Below are 16,787 nucleotides of genomic sequence, written 5' to 3'. Positions count from 1 at the left end.
ACTGCAATGCAATGGATTTGGGATGCAACGATAAAAGGGAAACAATTTTTAAGAATATGGAATACAAAGGTAGTCTTTCTACCAAAGACCCCCAGTGTGGACTAGCTAAGTGTGATGTGAATACCCCAAAGAATAGAAAATTTACTAGCTGCCTTCAGCTTATTACACAAGGCTAGCAGAACATTTAAACCTGAACTTAACAAAGAAAAACAAAACCAGTAAAGTGCACTTACAGAATTATTCTATTTGGGAATGTTGGTGTAGTATTGGTGTAAGGTATATTCGTAAGATATTTTCACATTGAACAAAGGAATAAATTCGAAGAATAATGCACCATCAACTACCCAAGATTTATTACTAGGAATGTGGAAATAAGTTGTTAGCATGAAATATACTAATATAATTTCTAGCAATTTGCCAAGGGAGAAAAATCTAAGTAACTATCAAATTATTAATTAAACAAACTGTAAGGAAATAAACAATTGTTCTAATGATTTCTCCACATTACAGAGGACATGTGTTAGAAATGCATGGCTGCCATCATACTCCGTGGCGAGTCACAAGAGAGCCCGGCAGAAAGGCTGGGAATGAAGCAAGGATGTCTGTGCTCAGAATGGAGACTCGGCATTGCTGGACAGCTATGTGCGGGCCACATCAGGAAAGGAAGTATGGGCTGGTCATCAGGGTGTGTAGCGTTTCCCTCACACACGTGAGCCTGTGAGGTCATCAGGGGTGTAGCGCTCCCCCACACACACACACATACACACATGAGCCTGTGGGGTCATCAGGGGTGTAGCGCTTCCCCACACACACATGTGAGCCTGTGGGGTCCATCTTCAGCATTAGAGAGAGTAAGCATGCTCAGTCTCAAAACCAGCACCATCGAACTTTTTCCCAAATTAATGCATAGTTTAGCTAAGTTCATATTCAAAGACATGTTTCAGAGAGCATCTGAGTTTATGGCTGTCTAAATAGCCTTGTGACTTCCAGATTAGGAATCTAGTTCTGGAGAGGCTGTCGGAGCAGGGCTCCTGAACCTCAGCGGGTCACAGAGCTGGAGTGCCTGTGAGACAGACCACAGATGCTCAAGGACCCAGCTATATACAGACATCTCTTTCAATCTACAGGAAAGGGACAAATTAACCATGAATGTGCCATGTCAGCCTCCTATTCATCTTAAGGGGAAAGTGTTACATTCCTCTCATTCTCAAATGAATTCCAGATGCTCTTAAGGTTTTAATGTAAAATATTGTAAAGGTAATAGAGTAAAATACAGAGTGAAAAATGATATGCCCAAGTTCTTTCTAAGCATGAAATAAAAATATGAACTAATATAAGGGAAGATTAATAGATGTTTATTCACAAATGTAAAGGGAAACCTTTTCCTTGTTAGCCGCTTTGGTTTATCACCCGCCAGTCGCCTGGGCTCTGCCGTGTTGTAGTCCCCAAATAAACACACAGGAGGCTATATTAATTATGAAGCTGTTGGCCTTGCTTGTTTCTTACTGGCTAGCTCTGACTTAAGTAATTACCCCATAATTGTTCATGTAAGTATTTCTCTTACCGGAGAATAGTTCCGGGCTTCCTACCCCATGGCGTTACATCTTGACTCTCTGTGTTTCTCCTTCCCAGAGTCCTCCTGGACTCCTAGTCCCACCTATCTAGATTCCTATTGGCCAGCAGTGCTTTATTGACATATACACAGGACTTCCCCAACATCTCCTCTTTCCTGTTTAAACAAAAAGAAAGGTCTTAACTTTAACATAGTCAAATTATATATAACAGAACAGTTATCAAGTAAGAACACAGTTACAATATTTTGTCAACATTTAGCAAGATTTAAAGAAAGTATCATCTATCCCATTCTTGTGAGTCCAAAGTCCTATATGTAGCTTATCTTTTATCATAATTAAGGAAAACTATAACTATAACTATCTGCCTTCAACTCTATCAAAGACCACAGAAGGATAATATATAAACACTAGGATTAACAGAGACATCTTGCTACCTGGACAGTCACCCAAAGTTCCTCTGTAACTTTGGGGCATCCATCTTCAGCCCATAGGCCACACTGTATCCAGAAGATTTCTCAGCAAAGCAGGAAATTTCAAAACTGTCCATCTGCATTGGCAGTCTGTCAGTCATTTTTCTGTGTCCTGCAGAAAGTCTCATAGACTCTTCCATGAAGCAGGAACCCTGTAAGACTGAGTTCAGCAGTCACTCTCCTGTGGGTCCATGTCCAGTTTATACAGCAACAGTCAAACAGTCTAGGCAAGAGCAGTTTCTTGCCCAAATGGCTAATCTTGCCATGTTGAAAGCAAACTCCATAACGAGTTTCTTCGATGCCCATCTTCCTCTCAGATATAATTGGTGCTGCCAGGAGCAGATATTTCTCATTGTCAAGAAAACCATTTTAATGCCATTTTCTGAAGGTCTTTGAAAGGTTTGAAGACTATCTATCTCAAATATATTTCTGTATATCTATAAAACCTAACTTACCTAACTATAAGTTCAGACTATTATAAATAACTATCTATAATCTGTATTTAATTATGTATTATGTTTTAAAAGATCAGTATAAGCACAATACTTAATCAAGAGGAGAAATATACACATCACAAAATTGACCTTGAATTTGTATCAATAAATGAAAAACAATACCCATACCATAATTCCCCTTTTTACCATTAAAAAGAGATTGGCAGTGATCACTAGCCAATTATAAACAACCACATTTAAATGAAAACAAAGATTTATAGACAAGATGGGAATTAGGACGTCGCTCATTCCAACTGCTTTGTGCTGGAAGGGGGCGCTGTTCATACCATGGGGATTATGACAAAACTCAGAAACCTGTATAAGTCCTTATTTTCAGGGTCTGTAAGACTGCATCATCTTAGCTGTTTCGATTGTTGGAACACTTGGTCCACTGCTTCTGGGGGTCATGGTTCCTCAAACCACAAAAGCCTGGAAGGAATCCTCAGCTTTTCATTTTCTGTCGAAACATAAATAAAACCTCCTTTCCCAAGTAACATATCCTTATACTTAAATTTTGAAGTCAAGGCATTTTCAAAAGATATAAGTTGAATTAATTCAGCAGCACTTATAATCAAGTGTACTTTAGCAGTTGTTCCTTCCTTAGCAATGAAAAAACTGAAAAACACAATAGCATACAGTATCCAGACTCTCCGTGTATTTTCCATCTTTACGTGGCTTATTTATTTATCTATTATTACTTTATTACTATTATTACTTTTATTTATTTTTCTCTGAGACAGGGTTTCTCTTTGGAAATCTGCCTGCCTCTGCCTCTGGAGTAAATCCTACTGGTATGTGCCACCACAACGCCGGCTTTTCTATTTATTTACCACTTTGCCATTTCATTTTCTCTCTCAATCTCACGTATATTTTTAAACACACTGTAAACCTTTAGAGGTTTTGTTCATCCAAGTCTGTCTTTATTGTAAATCTTTACATTTTTCTGGCCACGTGTCTTATCTGTAAAACCGCGGCTGTTTTAAACTGACGTTTTTTTTTCCAAGATGGCGGGCGTAAGCGTGACTCCAGCTGCTGGCTTGGAGATGGAAGACCCCTTAAGCCAACTGCGTGAATCTCTGCTTGCCGCTAGCAAAACAGAGCCCACCTGAGAAAATGTTGTAACCAAAAATCTGTGCTTCTCTCCGTTCTTCTGTTTCTAAAATTCCTTTAAAGCTTTTGTCATTCTACGTGGAAATTCATGATCCCACTTCTGATCACCATTCACAAATATTTAAAATGCTTCTTGCAGTAGAACAGAAATCTGCCATATACAAAGTTGAGATACAAGGAAAACTGGGGAGTTGTGAAGAGAATGGGCAGGAGGGGAATTGTTAATATTTTCACTTAAGACAATATTGCTAAACAGAAAGGAAAAAGAGAACACAATTTTCTAAAGTAAAGAGAGAATACAGAAAAAAACACAAATAAAATAAAAAGCATGATAAATGTCTCCATGGAATTTGGATATCCTTGCTCTTAAACTGCTGGGAACAGAGTCCCCACACCATATTAGACAAGGGAATGGATATCAGAAGTCTGCTGACCACTGTGCATGGCCTGTCCTGTGACAGTTGTCCACTATGCACATTCCTACATGCAGATGGCCATTGTTTGCTTTAGGATGAGTTTTTGGTTGAAAAAGGGAGAGAAATATTTTAAGTGATTATCAATTTAAGATTAAAGGAAACATATAATATCTTTAAAGTATGACACAGAAAAAAATTGCATATTTCACAAACCTCTATTTACTAAAATGAAAACTTGTCCATAACAAATATAATAAAAAGTTGAGTATGAGGATCTGTTTAGAAAAGTATGACCAGTATTTAAGTCATAGTGAACACTGGTGCTGTATTGGTGGCCAGACATTACTGTGAGGCAGCATTCATTTATTTGGTACAATATAAGAAGAAAGGTTGGATGTTGACCATTATTCCTAGCTGCCATTATCGGCTAATTTATCTCCTTATACAATATAGTTTTTAAATTTACTTGAGAAAACACTAAAATATTAACTATGGAGAGATTTAGAACAATTAGGTTTTTTATTTGGCTATATTTTTAGTTTCTCATGGTAGATGCATTAGTCAGTAGGGACATATTGGAGGCTTAAACATCAGAAATGCAATGAAGAGCTGCTTTCCCTGTGGTCTCTCCACTTGACTGTACATTGTCTGCTTAATTAAATTTAGAATCACATGGAAACATGTCTGATGTCTACAAGGGTGTTTCCAGGAAGGTTTACCTGAAGAGGGAAGACTCACCTTGAGTTTGAATGTGAGTGACCCTGTTAGGTTGGGTGGGGTCTAGGGCTGAACAGGAAGGAGACAGTGACGTCATCACCATGTTCATCACACTCTGCCTCTTGATGGCAGGTACCTCATACTTCTGTAGCCAGGATGTCCCCACAATCTCTATCATGACAGGCTTTACCCTGAAACTATGAGACAGGAAAATTTCTTCCTTCTTGAAGTAGTTTGGTCTGGTATTTAGTCACAGCAATGAGATAAGTAATGGGTACAGTCTCTTGCTGGTGGTTGTCTTCTCATAAGGGCATCAATCATGTTGGATTAGGACCTATCCCTAGCAATCTAATGTAGTTTAATTTCCTCTGTAAAGATCCTGTTTCTAAATGCCCCCATACGCTGAAATCTCTGGGTGTTAGAACTCAATCCATGAACTTGAAGAAGGGTCATTTTAGCCCATTCACTGGTAATATGCTATTTCTATACAAAATTCTCCTTTACCCTCAGTTTAGCTTTCTGTTATCTTAGTTATCCACTGTCAACCAGGATCCAATGATACCAAGTGGAACATTCCAGAAATGTAGAATTCTCAAGTGTTAAATAACTTTCCAGCCGGGCGTTGGTGGTGCACACCTTTAATCCCAGCACTCAGGAGGCAGAGGCAGGCGGATCTCTGTGAGTCTGAGGTCAGCCTGGTCTACAAGAGCTAGTTTCAGGACAGCCTCTAAAACAATACAGAGAAACCCTGTCTCAAAAAAAAACCTTTCCTTACAACTGATGATTATTGTTATTATTCCACTTCACTGCTAATCTCTCAATTTGCCTTATTTGAAAATAAAATTTTGTCATATGTATGTGTTTCCTAGAAAAACCCACTACATGGAGAGCTTGATTCCACATGTGGTTCTAAGCTGCCATAGGGCCTTGCAGAGCACCGTGTGGGTAAGGGAGAATGACTGTAACTGAGGAAAATGCTAAACCAGAGACACAAAGGGCCTTGCAGAGCACCGTGTGGGTAAGTGAGAGTGACTGTAACTGAGGAAAATGCTAAACCAGAGACACAAAGGGCCTTGCAGAGCACCGTGTGGGTAAGGGAGAATGACTGTAACTGAGGAAAATGCTAAACCAGAGATACAAAGGAGAGAGGAGAAGCTGAAGGAGAATCTTTTCTCCAGCAATATGCCTGCCTTCCTTCCCCTGAAGAACGGTGGGGTAAGGAGGCATGAGCCATGCACTTCATGAGCCATGCGCAGTCCATGGCCTGACTCCTGCCGTACAGGTGTGCGGCGGTGGACAGGTGATGGTTAACTCTCTCACTCACGCTGGCATGCACCTGGCAGCTTGTGCCAGGCAGTCACCTGCTCAGAGTCTGACCCAAACGTTGAATCTTTTCCCAGGGCGGCCTTGGCATCTTGGAAAGAATTGCAGAAGAATTTTCACAGTGACCTGATTTTGAGTGGCTCAGCTCTCGGGAGCTGGATATCTGGGGTAAAATCCTCCTGTGGATGGTGAATGTGAGCTTTAATCTATCACCAAGGACTATGCTGTGTTATGCACCTGTGTGTTCAAATTACTTATTGAAGTATTTTTAATGTGAGCTCTGTGATTACTAAGGTGGTTTGTGATTTATTTCCCTTAGAGACATGATTGAGGTCCAACAGCTACAGGGAGGCCATAGAGGCCATGGGCAATCTCCTTCCTTGGAGAGGCTGGTGGAAAGCTATTTACAAGTCCATCCCTGCCCCCCATCCCCCTTGCACCCACATTTCTTGCCTCTGTGTAGTGTGAACATTCACAACCTGACCTCTGGCTACAAGAAAGGAAGTCACAGTCCTACATCTCCCATGAGTTCCTTGGATGATGCTGATGCTGGATAAAGATGAGGCCCTCAACTTTGCCAGAAGTAAAGTGAATAAGTGATGGAGAGATAAGTATGAAGTGAAGGAGTAATACAAAGAGAGCCTGAAGGAACATGCCCAGAAGCAATGTAATAGAAATCAAGGAATTTTAACTATGTTCTCTGGGTTTGTATCATACTCTAGGAGGCTCAGTTGAGGGCCATCTCTGCAGCAGGGGACCCAGTGTAGTATGTCCCTCCTCTTCTGAGTTCAGAGATGCCTGTTGAACAAAAGAATGAGTGAATAAATGTGTGCATAAGAAAAGAGGTGAATGTGTAGATAAATAAATGAATAAACACATAAGGATGTGCACAAGGATTGATTAAGTTATTTTAGGCTAGTGAGATGACTCAGCAGGTAAAGGCACTTATTGCCAAGTCTGATGACCTGAATTCAATCCTCAGAAACCACATGATAGGAGAGAGTCAACTTCATTTTGTTCTCTCTCTCTCTCTCTCTCTCTCTCTCTCTCTCTCTCTCTCTCTCTCTCTCTCTCTCTCTCTCTCTACACACACACACACACACACACACACACACACACAGGCACTAATTTGCTATTCTGGTTAGTTTTTGACAATTAAACCCAAACCTAGAAATATATGGGAAGAGAGACTCTTAACTGAGAAAATGCCTCCATAAGATTGGCCTGTAGGCGTGGGCTATTATCTTAATTAATGATTGATGTGGGAGGACTCTGCTCACTGTGCATGGTATCACCTTGGGCAGGTGGTCCTTAAGTAAGGAGGCTGAGCAAACCATGAGGAGCAAGCCAGAATCACCCTTCCATGGCCTCTGCTTCAGTTCCTGCCTCCAAGAACCTGCCTAGAGTTTCTGCCCTGACTTCTCTCAGTGACAAACTGTGACCTGAGAGTTGTAAGAAGAAATAAACCATTTCTTTCTCAAGTTTCTCTTGGTCATGGTGTTTTATGACTGCAATAGGAACTCTTAGCTAAAACCCATGCTTATACACACACCACACACACACATACACATACACATACACATACATACACACGGGGGGGGGGATTAAATAAATAAATGTAAAATTCTAATTTAAATAAAGGTGTTTTTTGTTGTAAACCAATTATTACTGCTCATGTTATTATTTTCTTACTCCTCATCCTACATTAATCAGGCTACTTTTTGCTTAAAGATGCCTAATTACAGTAGACTAAGTCACTTTACACTTCGTCAGCCTTGGTGACAGACATAGCTTCAAGCTGGAGCCCTGGCTCTGCGCCCAGGAATTACATGTGCTCAGTGGTTCTGGCTCATTGCAGTTGGTACACTGGCTTGGCTTGTACTTCTTGCTTTGAGATAAGTAACTGCCCATAATTCCTGGAGTGGAGACCCCGCTGACCGCACTCTGATGAGCTGTGGTGGTGCTGATGTTGGGTGTTTGTGTGTGTTCATGCACATAGCATCATGAGGAACAGGTGAAGATGGCCATGGCTTACTCAGCCACCTGCTTCCCACTGCCCGAACCTAATTAATCTCCCCGTGCCAGATATATGTTGGTTCTGAGCCAAGTGCACATAGCATAGTGTTGACCTAGTCAACCAGACAGAGGTGGGATCTAGACTCAGTACAGAGAAGTCAAGGCTGGGACAGTGAGAAGAATGGTAGCTTTCCTGGAATGTTCCTAGACTCTTGGGCAGACTAGCAAGTGTCAAGTAGGCTCTTCTTGAGAAAAAGCTCAAGATCATTTTAGCAGCCCTGAGAATGAAATAACAAAATCTATATGGAAAAAGGTCAGGACAACGTGAATGTTTGGGCAGAATGACAGAGAAGTCTCTGAAAGAACATTGACATGAGGACACAATGCTGTGGAGGTGCTCGGCTTTCTCACCGAAGGACCAAAGTCCTCAATGTGCCTGCAGTGGAGTCATTTTAAAGTTGGCGTTAGCACATCACAGGAGGAGCAGACCTTTGGAAGATCCACCATCAGCTCTCTGTAATACTGCCACCAAATCCATAAGGAAAAGGTAAGGAACACACTGCAGATAGCCACACGTTCACTTACTTGCCCTTCCCCCATCTCTTCACCCTGCATAAGCACAGCCCAGGTGCCCTGTGCAGTGAGGCTGAATTTCTGAGGAGGTGGTAGAAGGGAACTAATAGGATTATCTGCTAGTGATGCCTGCCAAGAGCAGCTCATTGTTGCTGAGGGCTCCCACCGCCCTCCATGCAGCACAAGCATTTGCTCCCCATAGTGAAATGGTTTTAATAAGCTATGTGAAACCAAGTATTATTAAATAAATTATGCCAATTTGAAGCTCTGCCTGGGTGGGCTTCAAGTCTGCTCCACTTGGGATTTAGCAGGGTGGATGAAGATGCATCGGCTGGGATTACCATGTGCCCTTAGGTGCCGTTTTAATCCCAAATTGTTGAGTCTTCCTGAGACTTCTTTGTGTATAAATAACATGGTAATTGTCCAGAGAGCTAACAGGTGCAAATCCCCATGATGGTGTCTTGTCACATACAGGCTGCTCACTCAGGCCAGCTGCCATTGTCATCACTGCTAATGCTGTCATTAGACTGTCAGTCACCGAATAGGGTGATGATGCAAAGCTTCATGTGTCTTAGCTATTTTGTTCCTTGATGATGATATTTGCAAGTTAGGAGGGTCAGAGTCCAAAACGGCGGGGGCAATTCCTAGAGGGGGAAAAAGTGAGGGAGGGAGAAAGGAATTGCTGGGCGTGACAAGATTCGGTCCTAGGACAACCCTTCTATAGTTTATTAGTGTAAATCAGGCCATGTGCAAAAGGTTTTATTCACAATCAGTAGAGGGACTCAGATGTGACGGCCAGGAATATTAAGAATAAAAATTGATGGAATTTTACTTTTAGTAAATCTGAACATTTTGCACAAGGTAATGAGAGTCTTTCCCTTTGTTCTTTAAAAATCTCAAAACATGGCTAACTTTATACACACCAAGAGCATGAGAGTGCACAAGAAGCTGATGAGAGTCGTTTGATGGGGTCTGACATGAAAGGAATCCCCACCAAGTGTTACTTCCCCAGGGACAGCCCAGAGGCCATCACTCCATCCACTAGACACAGTGCTGTCAGAAGCAAGGGGCACCAGGGTTACACTAGACCAGCCACTGCTTCTCGGAGGACAGATCAGAGCAGTCACCCCTCCCCCTGGGTGGACAGCACGCGGTGGATATAGTTTCACTCTTCAGATATTATCATGTCCTTTTAAACTGTTGAAGGAAGTTGTCTAAGACAGCCATGCTTCCAGAAACTGGGTGGTTACTGGCCTCAGTTCTCCAGTCTGCTCTACACGCACTGATACCGGACTTGAAATAGGAAAATACAGACTGAGTTACATGGGGAGAGGAAGAAGCGGAAGGCTCATTTGCCCAGTGTCATGTGAACAACCAGTAAGTGGAATGGGAAGCAAGGGTGAGCATGTTGGCCACGGTTATGCGATCACCAACGAAGGTGATAGAGATAATCTAATTCTCAAACATTTCAAAGCACAGAAGATGGGGAGGCTTGGTTCTGATCTTGTTGCATGATTGACAGAATGTGAAGAAATGTATCAACGGAGTTAAGGCATTGTTTAGCTAGGAAGGTGGGGGATCCTTCTGAACCATCAATGACAGAAAGAGGGGAAAATCTCTGAAAGATGATTGACAGCCTGCAAAATGGGACAATGCCACTCCAACCCACTAGAAGGCAAAGATGTCCTAAGAGGAAAGAGTATCGAGTCTACCTTCCATGCCCTAGCTGAGCAACACTTGTGCCCTCAGAGAGTGGCTGAGCTCAGTGCAGACAGGGTAACTTACCACCCGTGACAGCCCAGAAAAGGATCAACATTCAAATTTCATATTACAGTTTCCACCAAGTGTATGTTACTTTGACAACACTGTAAAAAAGATGAAAACTGCAAGTTGAAGCATCATCACATAGGGATCACTGGGATTGAGTCCCCTGGTAAGAATCTGTTGATTGCTATTCTAAGCCCTTTCTATTTGATTTGTTTGAATATTGTGCATAATATTAAGTTTTAAGTGACCTAAAGCCGATTTCCTAGATTTATACTCTATCGACACTTGCTGCCTTCTCACAATGAATATTCCATAGGGAAATCCCTGGAAAAGTTACCACTGATGTCCAGGCTCCCAACCCCAGGGACATAATCTACCATTTAAGACTCTGTTGCTCACAGGTCCCTAAAGGAGGGTGCTGCTGTGCCAAGGGGAATCACATGAGGATCACTGTTCCCTGGAAAGGCAGAAGGAAAGAAAGAGAAAGAAAGGCAAGCAGATTTCGTTTTGGTTGTTTGACAACCTCAGCCTGTCCTGATTGGTTAGTTTGCGCTTCCACAGGAGATTTGGCAAGCATTAGCTAGCCCTCAGAGGAACCATCAGGGTCAGCAAGGTTCCAGATGCCAAAGCCTCAGAATACAGAAAAGACAAGACATGGTTCAAACACCTTCTGGAAACATTTCTCTTGTCAAACACCCCTGTTCATTGCCTGCCTCAGCAGAATCACACTAGAAAGAGTACCGATCGCTAGACACCGCCAGCTTGCATGCTTGGCCTGTTAGCCATCATGGCCAGGTGTTGACAGAGCCTTCTGTCTATACTTCTGCTTCTAGCCCAGCATCCCCAGCTGTCTGTGTCCACCTCTGAGCCAGGACCAGCCTGTGAGTGGGCAGGGAAATCTCAGGGGGCAACTCCAATGACCCTCAGTCCTGCACAAGGGCAACCATCTGGCTTGGATTTGGTCAGTACCTGACCCTGTCCAGCGACTCCCAAGGCATCATTTTAGGTACTGTTACCACCAGCAGTGTGGTTGCACAGTAACTTTCTCTGTGTTCATTGTTTGTTTGTTTTGTTTTCAGATACTGGGAGCTGAACCTAGGGGTTTTTCTCTGAGATACATCTCTAGTTTTAGTTTTTTACATACCCAACTCCCACACTGATGCCATCCCCAAACACCATGTCACCAAGAGGGCATCTTTTGTACTTCTAAGTAATTGTTCCCTATAAAGCCCCACAGCCTGTCTGATCATTGAACACTCTCATATAAATGATAATGAATGCCTGTCCACTCTGTAATTTTTAATCTAAAAGTTGGAAATAGAGCAAAGGGTATCTCAACCCATGAAGGGAACCCAGTTACAACCTGTATGTATGTGGATATCTTGGTTAAATTTTCATAACACGAATACTCTGATTCTTTTTAAACACCACAATCTGGGGCCAGTCAGCCTTCCTAATTTCCAGTGAATGGTTGGCAGAAATCTCTCAACTATTTACTTAATAATTTGTTTAAAAGTATAGTGTTGCAGCTGGGCGACTGCCTCCCTTTTGTTTGTTAGTGTTTCTATGAGAATCATGTGCTACAAGCAAGAATTGTTTCTCCTGCTGGAAGCTGCATGGAGGATTTGGATCTCTGTCCTCTCTGGGCTGCAGGCAACTGGTTTTAGAGGCCATCCTAGCTCTGTAGACTGCCATGTCCCCTTTCTGGCCTGCGCTCCGGTTTACCCAGCTGTGCCAGTAGGAAAGGGAACAGCTGGACATAAACAATCACACTGCTCCTGCCAGGTACAAAAGGGTTTGTGTTGCTCTTTTGGGCATTTCTGAATTCTTAGAGAAAGCAAAATAAAGCAAGTTTATAATGAGCAAAGCCTTATGAACTATGACCGCTTTTAATCATAAACAGACAGTTTATCCACTGAAATTGCATGGCTCAAGAACATGCTTGTAGGAGGGGGATGGAGGGAGAGAGAGAGAGAGAGAGAGAGAGAGAGAGAGAGAGAGAGAGAGAGAGAGAGAGAGAGAGAGAGAGAGAGAGAGAGAGAGAGAGAGAGAGAGAGAGAGAGAGAGAGAGAGAGACTTCACTCACCCTTAGAGGATGAATGCGCCCATGGTTGAATGCACAGCTCCACTCCCCAGGGGCTTCCGGGCACCAGGGGAAGCTACTGGCCCAGGTCTGCCTGGTGCTGTTGGCTCACAGACAAGCACCCACAGGATGACAGGGCAGGCACACAATGGTCAAGATGTCCAGAGACACAGCAGGGAAGGTCTGCAGCCTAGAACTGCACCACATCCAGACAAGTATGGCTGCCTCTGTGACTGAGAAAACTGATTGGCTCTGGAAGGTTGACTGGGTGTGACTGGGAGGGCATTTTCCCTTTCTTCTGTGGGGTCACTTGAGACGGCTAAGTTTGCTAAACCTGTAGGAGACCCTGAGATTGGCAGGGTATCTAGCTGTAACTCTTTTCAGTTGGACCCCAGGGAAACCTGAAGATTACATTTTGCTCTGCGGGTACATAACTCTAGGCCTGCCATTTTTGAGCAGATAGCACACTTGGAAGAGGGAGAAAAGCCCTTCCAACCCTGACTCCTTGGTTGACTGTCCCTGGTCAATTGGGAGGTAGGTAAATGAAAAGCCCCACACGGGAAGGGCAGGGCAGCCTGCACAGGTAGGGGATGAAGGGGCCGGGAGAATGATCAGGGTAAACTCCAAATAAATGAGACCCCGAGAAGTACCAAGGTTGTGCGTGCCCTAGTTGGTGTTCCTTTGCGGCCTGTGAGGCCCTCTTCAGTGTGCCGGCTGCCCATCCAGCCCACCTGCCCTGGCTGCAGGGACTTCACTTGTGCAGACAGAGAACCCGCACTCCCCAGCTTAGGTAAACTCCTTGCATCTTCCCTCCTTACCTGGCAACCGAGACCCCTGCCAGCTGCTTCCACTGTTCACACCCCTCCAGTTTAGGAGAACCCCAGCTACTAGGCAGCCAGTCTGCACCTGCCTGGAGAGCTCCCTCTGCTGGCTCTGGCATGGCTGGCAGTGCGCCTGCCCTGTATCAATCCTGGGGAAGACACATCCATCAATCTGCCTGCCCACCCACACCGGAACCACCTTAGGTGCCCATGGAAGGGAGCTGTTCAGACCCTGCTGGAGCTGGCACCCACAAGTTGCTTAGTATCAGTTCGTTCTCCTAGATGCTGGCTGTCAGAAATGGCTTCCTGATGGCTCATGCCGTTTCTCACCTCACTTTGGGCAACGCCATCAAGGCCTCCCATGACATTCTGAAACATTTTAATAGAATTGATATCTAACCCAATCCCCTCTTCCTGAACCTTCTGGAATCTCTTGTTTCCTGGCAAACCTAGCCTCAGACCCCCACCCCTCCACTGTGGTATCCAGTTCATGGGAACTGTGGGTAGAGTTTGACCAGTGTAGCTCAGGGACAGGCGGGAACCTCCACCTGGGGGACACGCAGACAGGGACACAGCAGTTACATGCAGGAGCTCCTAGGTCCAATACACTTCATTGCTGCTGTCTGAAGGTTGCATGTCCCTATCCAAAAAAAAATCTTAAGTCGTAAATACTTTAATAACTGATTTTAACTTTGGAACGTTTTGGATTTCCAGATTTTGAAATATTTTCCATTTTTGGGTTTTCATATTATATTAGAGTTGTCCAACTTGTGAAGTCTTTGAAAATATCCCCAAATCTTATCAAACCCCAAATCTGAAGTGCTTCTCACCTCATGGCAAGGGATACTCAGCTTATAAATAGACCATCTGGGATAGTGAACTTTGTGTATCTCAGTACGTACTTGGGCACGGAATCAGTGAAAATTTCTTCATCCTGTGATTCTCAACACCACAGCCATTGTAACATTCCCTCACAGAGACTGTCCAGCTATGGCTGGGTTTCCTGGATTCGATATCCATTAACACCCTTTGCAGAACAATGGTCCACCAACTGCCAGCACTTTCAGGAGGCACCATGAGGATCATACCATGCTGTCCTTTGATTAATCAGAAAGCTTCTACATGTCACCTTGTCACACACCAAGAAATCTGGACACCGAGGCCACCACTTTTGCCAGATGTGCAACCTACTAATTGCCCCGCTGTGTGGCTTAGACACTACACCCTCCATTGCCTCCCATTGTCCCTAGATTCCTATGCACAAAGGACTCTCAGTTGTGTTCCCAAGGTCTGCGCCCTCCCCTGCTTCAAGCAGGAGCCTGAGGCTGTCTCTGGCATCTCATGGCAAATGAGCACTTTGTTTCCATCCTGCTATCGGCAGTGCCTAGTCCTGCCTGAAGTGTCTCAGGTCACGAGCTTTTCCTGTGTCCCTTCAGAAGCTGTGTCAGTCTAATAATAGATGGCATTCTTAACAAGGACATCCTGGTCGTCATTATAAACTGTCCCACACTGGTTTTGAGTTATTATTCCTTCCGGAATCTCTTGTTTTTAGCACACTGAACACCATCTTTCCAGGCTGTGCCTGAATATGTGTGCTATGTGTGTATGATGTATGATGGAGGCGCCTGTTTTTCATATATCTTATAACGCATGTCATATGCTAAAATATCTACACAAAGAAGGCATCATGCTTTAAATTATAAGAAGATTGCTGAGGCCTGCCTGTGTTCTTGTAGAGGAGTGTGTGAACAGTGGGTGTGGCATGGTTTATCTGCTCCATCCCACTCTCTAGGTCTCATTAATTCATGGACTGAAACCTGGCATTGAGTCATCTCAAACATTTCTCCCAACTCCTCCACAGTGTGCCCAGGTGATCACTCACGAATGAGCTCCTGAGAGCTATCATGTGTACTTATATTAGAGGTTGAAGATTTTTTTTGCTAAAATTGCTGAAGTCTGGAGGGGTTGTGGATTTCATATTTTGGAGCCTTTGCATACACATAAAGAGCTACCTTAAAGATGGGAGCATGTCTAAGCCTGAACTCATTTCATGTCGTTTTATACAGTATCTTTAATATGCTTGTGCCTTGTGACATGAGGTGGATGCCAAATTTCCTAATTGAGCTGATGTATTGGCACCCAAAAACTTTTAGATTTTTGAAGCATTTGGAGTTAGCATTTCCAGATTAAAGGTGTTCAGCATGTACTGCTACTACTACTACTACTACTACTGGCAATAATAATTTTAATTAACCAAAATTTTATTTAAAAATGTTCATACAATGTATTTTATCATATTCTTTCTTCCCTCCATCTCCCCCCAGATTCTCTCCACATCCCTACCCTTCTAACTTTGTTTTTTCTCAAATAACATAAAAGAAAAAAGAAAAAACCACAAAAGTCTCACAAGAGAAAAACAACAAAGCATGGAGTCAGTTTTATGTTGACCAACTCCTCCTGGGCATGGGGACTGCCCTGGAGGGTGACTGATGTACTCTGTGATACTCCATTGGATAAACCTGATTTCCCCTTTCCTACCAGGTACCAAAAATATGGAGCTGTTCAACAATTTTCAGTTCTTCCTTGCACAGGTGACCTGATAATCTTCTCTGTAGTGGTCCAGTTATAGTATACATGCTGACAAAGCAAGCATGGCAATACGGATTTGAACTACTTGAACACACAGCTGAGACTTTCATTTAGTGATTGTTGTTGAGAAAGATTGATGCTCAATACGTCCAAGTTTCTTTTATAAACAAACATCACACTATGTGGCGTCTAGAAAGCCAGTTACATTAGAATTCATCACATTCTCCATAGAGAATCTACACCCATGGGAAGCCCCCCTGAGTAGACATGTAAACACTGGGTGTGAAGTATGGAAATAGTTGCTCATCTAGAAAGAACACTTCTACCCCTTATCACTGTGTTGGTGGCTTCTTTCTTTGTGACCAAATACATGACAAGAAGTGACTTAAAGGAGAAGAGTGCATTTGGACTTATGGACTGAAGAAGTTTGATCGGTGGTGATGAGGGAGACACAGTGGGTAGCTCAGGATGGCAGGAGTACATGACGACTGTGTGCTCACATGTCAGCAGACCAAACAAGCATGTCTGGGACAGAAAACAGGGCCAAGACATAAACCACATGGTCCCCAAAGATCCTCTTCCTCCTGCTGGGTCCCATCTCTCAAAGGTTCTACAAGGTTTCTGAACAGTGCTACTAGTTATTCAGGCACATGAGTCTGTAGAGATACTTTATATCTGAATCATAACAGCTAAATACAACCCAGGCTGATTCTGGAAAAGAGTGATAATGAATTTCTTAAAGCAGTGCTGGGACAGGCTGGGGAGACAAAAAGGGATATGCTCTGGCCAAGGTTACTTGGGTTTCAGACTTATTCTTAACATTGTATACTTAAA

General features: G+C 43.3%; 1 long non-coding RNA gene and 1 other non-coding gene across 2 annotated transcripts; one reads left to right on the top strand and one right to left on the bottom strand.

Annotated features, from left to right (window-relative positions):
• The first annotated feature begins 516 nt into the window (after positions 1-516).
• Positions 517-5,800, top strand: LOC121137111. The gene is made up of 3 exons (XR_005874337.1): positions 517-666; positions 4,731-4,815; positions 5,651-5,800. It is a non-coding gene; the product is annotated as an uncharacterized LOC121137111 (long non-coding RNA).
• A 10,110-nt stretch (positions 5,801-15,910) lies between these two features.
• On the bottom strand, positions 15,911-16,017 carry LOC121137311. The gene has a single exon (XR_005874570.1). It is a non-coding gene; the product is annotated as a U6 spliceosomal RNA (small nuclear RNA).
• Between the last annotated feature and the right edge of the window lie 770 nt (positions 16,018-16,787).

Source organism: Mesocricetus auratus, unplaced genomic scaffold (genome assembly GCF_017639785.1).
Source record: "Mesocricetus auratus isolate SY011 unplaced genomic scaffold, BCM_Maur_2.0 Super-Scaffold_100676, whole genome shotgun sequence".
NCBI lineage: Eukaryota > Metazoa > Chordata > Mammalia > Rodentia > Cricetidae > Mesocricetus > Mesocricetus auratus.
Note: the sequence above shows the minus strand (reverse complement) of the source record. Positions and strands in the feature narration are given on the sequence as shown.